Source organism: Mesoplodon bidens, assembly GCF_964165515.1.
Source record: "Mesoplodon bidens genome assembly, chromosome: 15".
Lineage (NCBI taxonomy): Eukaryota > Metazoa > Chordata > Mammalia > Artiodactyla > Ziphiidae > Mesoplodon > Mesoplodon bidens.
In genome coordinates, this window is record NC_138171.1 from 11584627 (window position 1) to 11594328 (window position 9702).

Genomic DNA, 9702 nt, shown 5'->3' on the forward strand with positions numbered 1-9702 from the left:
GGAAGTAACAGAGGAGAGAAAAGAGCTCTGGGGGTAGTGATGTTCTGTCTGATCATTTGGGTGCTAATTACACGGCTGTGAAAATTCAAGCTGAGCGCTTCTTTGTGTAAGCCATAGCTCAATACAAAGTTTTTTAAAAGTCTAGCTAGATAAAACTGTGTGCCAAAGGTATGGAACCTGAGACCTGCTCTCTCTTTTTCACAAAGGGAGATTAGCAAGTATTTGGTGTTAGAAACAGGTTAGCATCAAACAGAGACTCTCCATGATGTAAAGGAAGGACTGTAAAAAGATCTGCAAAGGGAGTGACTCTCATGATGTGACCGAATGTGAACTGATGCTCTATGCACCCTATAAAATGAAGCTGGGTGGCTCCAATGGTGCCCAATACCAATTAGAGAGCATTCGAGTATCTGAGACAGCATGCTGGCAGGGCACGGCGGGCATAAGGAGGGAGGTGTGATGGCTCAACTCTGAAAGCAGAAGAGCCCATATTTAGCTGGAGCAGTTAAGGAGTAGCTGGATTCGATTTTGCCTTTTTCATCTCTGTGTTCCTTGGCACCCGACACAAGCCTGGCACATGGTTAGTCTTCGCTAGCTAGTCCCCCCTCCAAGCTTTCACACTGGTTGTTCCCTTTGCTAGAGATACTCCCTTCTCCCACCTTGACCACCTGACAAACTCCTAAACTCACCTCAGGGATGACTCTCCTTCTTTTCCCTGTTACCCGAATATCCCTTGGCATTGCTGTTTCGGGGTCACTATGCATGCTGTGTCCTCTGCCTGGAATCTCTTCCCTTCTCCCTTCCCCTGGGTCAGTCAGCACCTTTTGTGTGCAAGTGATGGAAAACCAGCCCAAACCACTTTCAGCCAAAAACGGAAAATGTGGTGGCTCATGAAACTAAAACACCCAAGAGTGTCTAATTTTAGGTATGGCTGGATCCACAGGTTCAAACCCTGTCCAGCTCTATGTTGATCTCTCTCAGGCAGGTTTTTCTCTTATAATGTCCCCTGATGCTCCAGGCGTTCACTTGCTCACTCTCAATCCAATGGAAAAACTGTAACTATTTTCACAAATAAGTCCCAGCAACCAAAGTCCCAGGATCGAGTTTCACTGGGCAGGCTTAGTTACACGTGCATCCCTAGACCAATCACTGGAGCCAGACTTGGTCATATGTCACCCCTGGAGGCAGTGTCCTAGACACCCCACCCAAACCTCATGGACCGAGATGGGGGAAGAGGAGGTTCTCCAGTAGGAAACTGGGGTGCTATTACCCCAATACAGGAGAGAACAGGAGATGGATACTGATCCCACCTTCTCTTGGCAAACTCTAGTTCATCCCAGCATGCTGTGTGACCTCAGGCCAACCCCTTCCCCTCTCTGGGCCTCATGTTCCTCCTCTGAAAAATGGGCAGGAGGCTGTTTGAATTCCAACATTCCAGAATTCTAGGACAGCTTCCAGGCCTGGCAGCTGCTCCCTAAATCCCAGGAATGTTCCGGTACTTCTGGGGGCGGAAGTGGAGTGTCAGCCAGAGCCCTCCCTGGCCCCCCGGCCTGGGAACATGCTTAGAAGATGACAATTGGGCTCCCTTCAGCCGAAATTCCACTCCCGTGGGGGCCTTGCCAAGGAAAACAAGCCCAAGAACTGGGCATTGAAGGTGAGCATATTTGACAAGTTTTAAGATGACAAATTATTTACACAGGTGTGGGAACCATCCCCTTGCACCCTGCTTTCTTTTCTTTCTCTTCCTCCCCTTTCCAAATTCTTTCCCCCAAGGGCGCTGACAGACATGCCAAGGGAGGGGGTGGCTGGTCGTGGGGATCTGCCTGGAGTGAGTCCATAAACCTGAGGCAACAGGGGAGGGGATGGAGCAGCAGGAAAGAGGGTGTCTGCACCAGGTGGGGGCTCGTCTCCCCTCACCTCCCTTCTTGCTCTCAACTCCCATTACCTGGGGAGATATGAGGCTGAGGTCCTGGCAACTTCAAAGCTACCTGAGTCCTTCAGGAGAATCGTGCTCAGTCCATCCTTGGTTAACAAGGGGGCGTGAGGGAAAGCAAGGGACACACAGCCAGTTAGTAGCTGACCCTGGAGCTAGCAAGCAAAGAGGTGGAGAAAACAAAAATCATTTCTTAAGCACGTACTGTGTACCTGATACTGAGCTGAGCTCTGAGAATATATTGTGAATGAAACAGATAAAAATCCCTGCCCTGGTGGAGCTGACAAGGAAACAAACAAGGTAAAAGATGAGTTACCTTCATAAATACCTTAAGAAAATAAAACAGAGTGAGGGGCTGGGGCAGGGCAGGGCGGTGGGGAGACTCTAGGTTTAGGAGGTAACTTTTGAGCTAAGAAAGCTGAGAAGGAGCCTGCTAGGGAGAGATCTGAAGGAAGGGCATTCCAGGCAGATGGCACTGCACATGCAAAGGCCCTGTGGTAGGAAGTGGCTTGGGTGTTCAAAGAACACTGAGGAGGCCAGTGTGGCCAGAGCCAGGGGAGGGAATGGAACTTGATCTGAGTTCTGATCTGTGCTTTCTGCTGAGTACAAACCCAGGAGGTGGGTATGATCATCCCCACTTTACTGAGGAGGAAACTGAGGCCCAGAGAAGGGCAGTGACTTGCCCAGGGTCACGGAGCAGAGTCAGATCCCAGCCCCTTCCATCTGGTCCCAAGCCCATGCTCCTTGCTTCTGAGTGGTGAGAGGGTAGGAACAAGGAGTGCCCAAAACCTGCCAGGTCTCTCGCCTGCAGCTCGGCCCCCAGGGGAAGGGGCGCCTGGGGGCAAGCCCTCTGCTTCCTTTGGGAAGAAAGTGGAGACTGATTTAGTTGCTGAGTCATGGGGGTACAACAGGCTGCCAGGCTGCAATGGGCCCTGCCTCAGTTTACTCACCTGTAAAAAAAAATGGGTTTAATAACACATCTGGGACGTCCCTGGTGGCACAGTGGTTAAGAATCTGCCTTCCAATGCAGGGGACATGGGTTCGAGCCCGGGTCCGGAAAGATCCCACATGCCGCGGAGCAACTAAGCCTGTGCGCCACAACTACTGAGCCTGCGCTCTAGAGCCCGCGAGCCACAACTACTGAGCCCATACGCCACAACTACTGAAGCCCGCGTGCCTAGAACCCATGCTCCGCAACAAGAGAATCCACCGCAATGAGAAGCCTGGGCACCGCAATGAAGAGTAGCCCCCGCTCACCACAACTAGAGAAAGCCTACGCGCAGCAACAGAGACCCAACGCAGCCAAATAAATAAATAAATACATACATTAAAAAAAAAAGATTGATCCTTAAAAAAATAATAATGCTACATCTGCCTCCAGTACCGAATTCAGAGGGCTGCTGTGAGGGTTAATTTCTCCCTGGCAACTCCGGGAGCCTTGATGAAAGGTGGTGGGCAGTGGGAAGTGGGCGCTATTCACCCAGGCAGGTAATTACTCCCAGCCTGAGGGAGGAGGAAGAGGGGTTGCACCTGGTCTGATTCAACCTCAGGCCAGTTTCCTTTCCAGATGTGTAGGAGCCTAACATGCCATGCGCATCTGGCTTTGACAGCCATCCTGGCCCCAAGTTCCCCAGCACCAGGCGAAGCTAGGGCTGTGAGCAGTCACGAGCCACACAAGCCAGGGCTGAAATCACAACTCTTTCCCTTCCCTGGCAGGGAGACCAGGGCAACGCTCCTCCCCTGTCAGGGCCTCGGTTTCTTCGTCTGCACAATGGGGATAAGGACCTGGCCTGTCCCACAGGGGCTGTGGTTGTTTCTCACAGGTACACAGACACTGTAATTTGACCATTTCATCTCCCCAGCCGCATGTCAGGCCCCAGCCTCCCATGCCGTCGCCATCCTGACCTCCATGACCTGATGGGAAATGGTAAAGGATTTTTATAGAAGAAAATAAATGATTTTTAAAGCACTCTTCGGAATATTGCTTAGGCCTCAAGTTGCCCGCACCTCTTGGGCCCCAGAACCAAGCTCCAACTACCCTCTGCCCCTGGAAGCCCAGGACGGGGGAGGGGAAGCAGGGACAGATACTGAAGCCAAGCCCCCTCTTCCTCCTTTTACTTATTTATTTTTTTATTATTTTCTTAAATTGAGGTAATACTGACATAAGTTTCACATGTACAACATTATATTTCAACATCCGTATACCCTACAGTGTGCTCACCACTAAGAATTTATTCTCTATCTGTCGCCCTATAGTTTATCCTCTTTATCCATTTCGCACCCCCTCCACCTCCCCTTCCGCTCTGGTAAACACGACTCTGTTCTCTGTATCTATCGATTCGTGTTGGTTTGGTTTGTTCGTTTATTTTGTTTTTGTTTGTTTATAAGTTTTCTATATTCCACATATGAGTGACATCGTATGGTATTTGTCTTCCTCTGTCTGATTTATTTCACTGAGCATAATACCCTCAAGGTCCATCCATGTTGTCGCAAATGGCAAGATTTCATCTCTTCTTCTGGCTGAGTAGGATCCCACCGTATACACCCCTCCATGAGGCAGTATCATGCCCATCTCACAGAAGGGCACACTGAGGCTCTGAGAGGTAAATGCCAAAGCCCTGAGCTAGGAAGAAGCCGACCTGACCCAGGCCCTCCGCTTTCCCATGAGGCAGTTGGAGCCCCAGCTGAAGCCTCAGTAGGGGCGCCTGGCCCTACATGGTGACCCCGGAGATGAGGTTCTTTATGTGAGTGGGCTGCTCCTGGGCCTGGGGCCCCCTGGGAGGAAGAAGCCAGGCCCTTGTCAAGTGCCTGCCCCTGCAGGTATGCATCGGGCCCCAGGCAGCACCACTTTCAGGAAAAGCCAGGGTTCAGAGAGCTGGTCCAGCGAGCCTGTGCCCACCCCAGCAAGCTCACCTCGTGCCCCTCTCCCCCTCACTCCCTCCACTCCAGTCCCATTGGCCTAGGTGATCCCCAGACATGCCTTGATTCCCACCAGGGAAGTCTCTGCACCTGCAGTCCCCTCTGCCTGAAGCACTGTCCCCTCCACACCTTGGCACGCTGGCTTCTTCTCTTTGTTCCCGTCTCTCTTCCAAGGTCACCTCCTCAGAGGAGCCCTCCCAGGCTTTCTCCATCACACTTCCTGCTTTATTTCCTTCAGAGCCCTGATCAGTCTCTGAAATGATCTCAAATTTCTGATTCCCTCACTACAATGTAGACTCCATGAGATGAGAGGGTTTGTTTGTTTGTTTTTTGCGGCACGCGGGCCCTTCACCGCTGGGGCCCCTCCCGCCGCGGAGCACAGGCTCCAGACGCGCAGGCTCAGCGGCCATGGCTCATGGGCCCAGCCGCTCCGCGGCATGCAGGATCCTCCCGGACCGGGGCACGAACCCGCGCCCCCCGCATCGGCAGGCGGACTCCCAACCACTGCGCCACCAGGGAAGCCCCCAGAGGTTTTTTTTTTTTTTTCTGTTTTATTCACTGCTGTATTTCCAGGACTCAGCAGAGCACAGTGGTGCTCAACAAATATTTGTTGATGTAATAAAGAAGTTTTTGAAACTAAGAATAATTTGTGTCATGAGGAGAGGGGTGGGTGGATGTTTGTGGGGGTCGGGGGGTTGGGGGGATGTCTCCCAAAGGACTGAATTGGATAATTTCTCCAGGGTCTTAAACAGTGTCCTCAGGAGCTTTGACATCACACAACAATAACAGTGTTTGCCAGGCACTAACTGTGCGCAGCACCGGGCATGGATCATCTCACTTAATCCTCGCGCTGGCCCTATGAGGTCAGTCCTATGATTAGCCCCATTCTCCAGATAAGGAAACTGTAGTTCAGAGAAGTGAAGGGACGCGTTCAAGGTTGTCACCAGCCACCACCACACCCGACCTCCTGCCCTCCGGAGCCTCCAGGTCTCCTAGAGACAACCCCACCCCTTGATTCCCAGTGCAGCCTAGCGAGGTCGTGTGTCCTGCCTGATGCCCCCCAGCTGGTCAACGGCCCAGAGGGATGATCCCTGGCTCCCCGGCAGCCACTCGGCCCATCGGGAGGGAAGGCAGCCTTGGCGGCTGTCCTGTCCTGGGGACACCGGGCAGCCAGGAGTTTCTCTCCCCGGACTTACTGTACATGATTCATCGCCAGCCCCAGTTGTGAAATCTGGGAATCTTGTGGGCAAGGCCAGGCCCAGGGGATCGCTGTCTGGGAAAGGGAGGCCGGGAAGGGGTTAAGGGGGGCAGTGCCCCCCCCCCCAGGAGGCACCGGGCCAGGCCAGCAGAAAGCACACCATTAACACTGGGCTGGCTACCGCCTGCGGCCTGTCTCTGACATCACAGCTGCGTCAGCCCAGCCTGCCCCAGCCCCCCACTTCCTTCCCTCCCTCAGCTGCATCTCCAGCCACCTCTCCAGCTTCACTGTCCTCTCCTGAGAAGCAGGCAGCACCCAACCTTCCCTCCTGGGAGGGAGGGCGTGGGCAGGGAGAGGGAGATGACAAACATTACTTTGCATACAGGAGGCACTTCATAAGTGACAGCTGTGATGGGTTTGAGCCAAACCACAATCCCATAATGAGCGAGACAAGGCAGGTAAGAAGTTCTCATACCCATTGTAGAGAAGAGACCGAGGGTCCGAGAAGAGTAGGGACTCGCCCAAGGTCACCCAGCTGCCCAGTCATAATTACTTGAAATGTTAATATAATCATGCTGCTCTTCCTCTGCTTTTTATTAGAAGCATGTGTATCTCTCATCATCCACTGGGGTGCGGTGAATGTCCAGAGGCTAGGAATTTTCTTTCTTATCTCATTTGTTTTGTTAAATTCAATTAAACCAAATGGGCATTTGTTTGGCTAGAGAGATGATAAAAGGGTTTCATAGGAACTATTCACAGATCAGTGATGACTTATGGTATTGTATTAAATGAATTCTACACTTGAAATCTTAAAAAAAGTCACCAAGTACAGATTCTGCTCTAGACACCATTTACACATATTAGACTCACTTAATCCTTATGGAAACTCCATGAGGGCAGCAGTGCTACTACCCATCTCACGGAGAAGAAAACTGAGGCACAGGGAGTCCCCACAGCTAGTAAACAGCAGTAATAATAATAATAACAACAAAAACAACAACTGGCATTGATAAGGCGCTTACTCCGTGGGCTGAGTGTAATATTTACATCATCTCACTGGCTTCTCTTATCACTCTAGGAGATAAATACTATTATTCTCCCCATTTCACAGATGAGGAAACTGAGGGGTTAACTCACTTAGAAAACATAGCTGCTAAGCCGCAGAGTTGGGATTTGAATCCAGGCCTTCTGTCCCTACCCAGGCACAGAACTGGGGCTGGACGCACAGTGGGTGCTTAGGTAACTCAAGGATGACCAAGTTGGAAATGCCTGGGACTGCCAAGGGATCCGTCCCCCAAGATATCCCTGGCATCAGCTCAGGGCCACCCTGTGTGGACCTGGCACAGCTGGAAAAAGATGTGCGTTCACACCTTCTCCCAGGATGCCGTCACTCCCACAGTTGTAACAGCCCCCTAATCCACAGACACCACTGTCTGAACCACCTGTGAGGAGGTTCATTATTCTCCCCATTTTACAGAGCAGAGAAAACAAGGCCCAGAGAGGGCATGTGACTTGCTCAAGCCGCACAGCAGGCATGAGTGGGCCACAGCCCTACTTTTACCTCCTGAACCTGCCGTTAGCTGGCAGAGGCCTGGGGTGTATTTGAGGAGTGAGATAAGGTCTGGCCCTCCTCGGCCACTCCCTGGGAAGAGAACTTCCTCTCTCCCTCTTGCTTTTCTAACTCCTAGCTCAAGTGGGACTGAGCCACACACAAGCTGCATCACAAAGTGAGGACAAGAAGGGCATTCCTGGCAGAGGGAACAGCACAGGAAAAGGAGGCACAGCTCACAGAACAGTGGGGGAAGAATGTCTAGTAAGGCTGAGGTGGAGAGAGTGAGGGGCTGAGGTAGGAGCGATGAGGCTAGGTCAGGTAATGGGAGCCTTGAATGCCATTCTACAGAGTTTGGACTTTCTCCAGGGGCAGTGGGGAGCCACAAAGACTTTAGAGCAGGGGAGGAACATGATCACTAAACAGAGGACCGACTACTGCAGTACCCCGCTCCCCTGTTTTTCCTGCTTTTGTCCTGGCTTCTACAGTCCATTTTCCACATGCAGCCAGAGGAAGCCGGTGCAAACCCAAGTCAGACCTTGTCCCTCCTCTGCTCAGAACCCTCCATGGCTCCCATCTCATCTGGAGAAACAACGACGCACAGGGTCCTGCATGTCCTGTCCCCACCCACTCCCTGCCCTCACCCCCCTCTCTCCCTCTGCTCCAGACACACTGGCCTCTTCCCTGCTGCACCCCACCTCAGGGCCTTTGCACTGAGTGGCTGTTCCCATTGTCTGGAAACCTCTTCCTCCTGATGGTTCCCTCCGTCACCTCTTAGAGATTGTTGCTCATATGTTACCTGCTTAGCGAGGCTGTCACCCACCTATTTAAACCCCCAGCACACCCCATCTCCTTTTCCCGCTTTATTTCTCTCTGTAGCACTGGTCCTTTCAAATATAATATACAACTTATTTATCTTGTTTATTGTCTGCTCACCCCACAAAAGTGTGAACTCCATGGGGGCAGAGACCTCTGACTGTCTCATGTCCTGCTGTGTCCCCAGCGCCTGACACACAGGAAATGCTCAGTAAATATTTGTTGAATGAATGAATCCTCTTTTCCCTCAGAATAATTTTCTGAGGGTTTAGCTGGAACAGAGCTTATGACCTTTGCTCTGGGGTCCAGATACAGAAGTGACTTGCCCAGGGTCACTCAGCTCACAAGTGGACAGTTGATCTGGCCCCAAAGTCTGTGATTTTTTTTTCTTCTCCATTCTAGGCTGCCCCTCTGGGATTTAGGTCCCACATCAACCACATTGCCACTTCTGGGGGCTGCTCTCCTTGGCTGCACCTTAAGCTGGAGGCTCAGAGAGATGAAGTGACTTGGCCAAGATCACAGAGCATCTAAGGGTGTGGATTCAGGTCTTTCTGCCTCTGCGTTTTGAGCATTTTCCACTAAAACAGCTCTGTCTCTGTCCCCTCCTCCTTTCCTCTTCTCAGCCAATGTGTTTGCAGCTGAAACATCAGGCCTGCTGCGTGCAGCCTTGACATCCACCACATCCCGGGCCTGGCCCCGCCTGCCACCCTGGCCCGGCTGCGAGCACAGCGCCTGGTCCCACATGCCTCAGGGATGAGCTACGGAGAGTGTGACCAGGCCCAGCTGACACATCTCAGAGCAGATGTGGGTCGGCCTCCCACGGGTCCAGCCGGGCCGAGCCAAGTCTCAGCCCACCACCCATCCCCCAGGGCGGGATGCCGGGCCTTGTGAAGCAGGGGAAGAGGAGAACAGTGACCCTGGAGAGTTCACGTTAGGCAGAGATTAAGGGGCTCAGGGCTTGAACCAGGGCCAAGGCCTTGGTGGTCACGGAGGGAAAAGAGACAGTTTTTCAGGGCTGAAAACTCAGTGCCACCAGGGGCCAGGCAGGGATTTTCAATGAGTGAAGAGGGCCAGAGTCAGATGATAAATAGTTCTTATCCCTTGGCCCCAGTTTCAGAGAGACAAGAGGGAGTGGTGGGGACTGGGGCACATGCCCTGTCTAAGGCTGAGTGTGGGCCCTTGAGAATGGGGACCCAGTGCAATCAAATCTTCAGACCCTCTGATTTTCCAGTGGTGCCAGAAACACAGGTTTTTATCTAATATCTACAGATTTTTTAATGTTGGCTC

At 52.2% G+C, this 9702-nt stretch overlaps 1 long non-coding RNA gene across 1 annotated transcript; it reads left to right on the forward strand.

Moving 5' to 3' along the window:
* The first annotated feature begins 1214 nt into the window (after positions 1-1214).
* LOC308629146 lies at positions 1215-3253 on the forward strand. The gene is made up of 2 exons (XR_014017631.1): positions 1215-1654; positions 2964-3253. It is a non-coding gene; the product is annotated as an uncharacterized lncRNA (long non-coding RNA).
* Positions 3254-9702: the final 6449 nt, after the last annotated feature.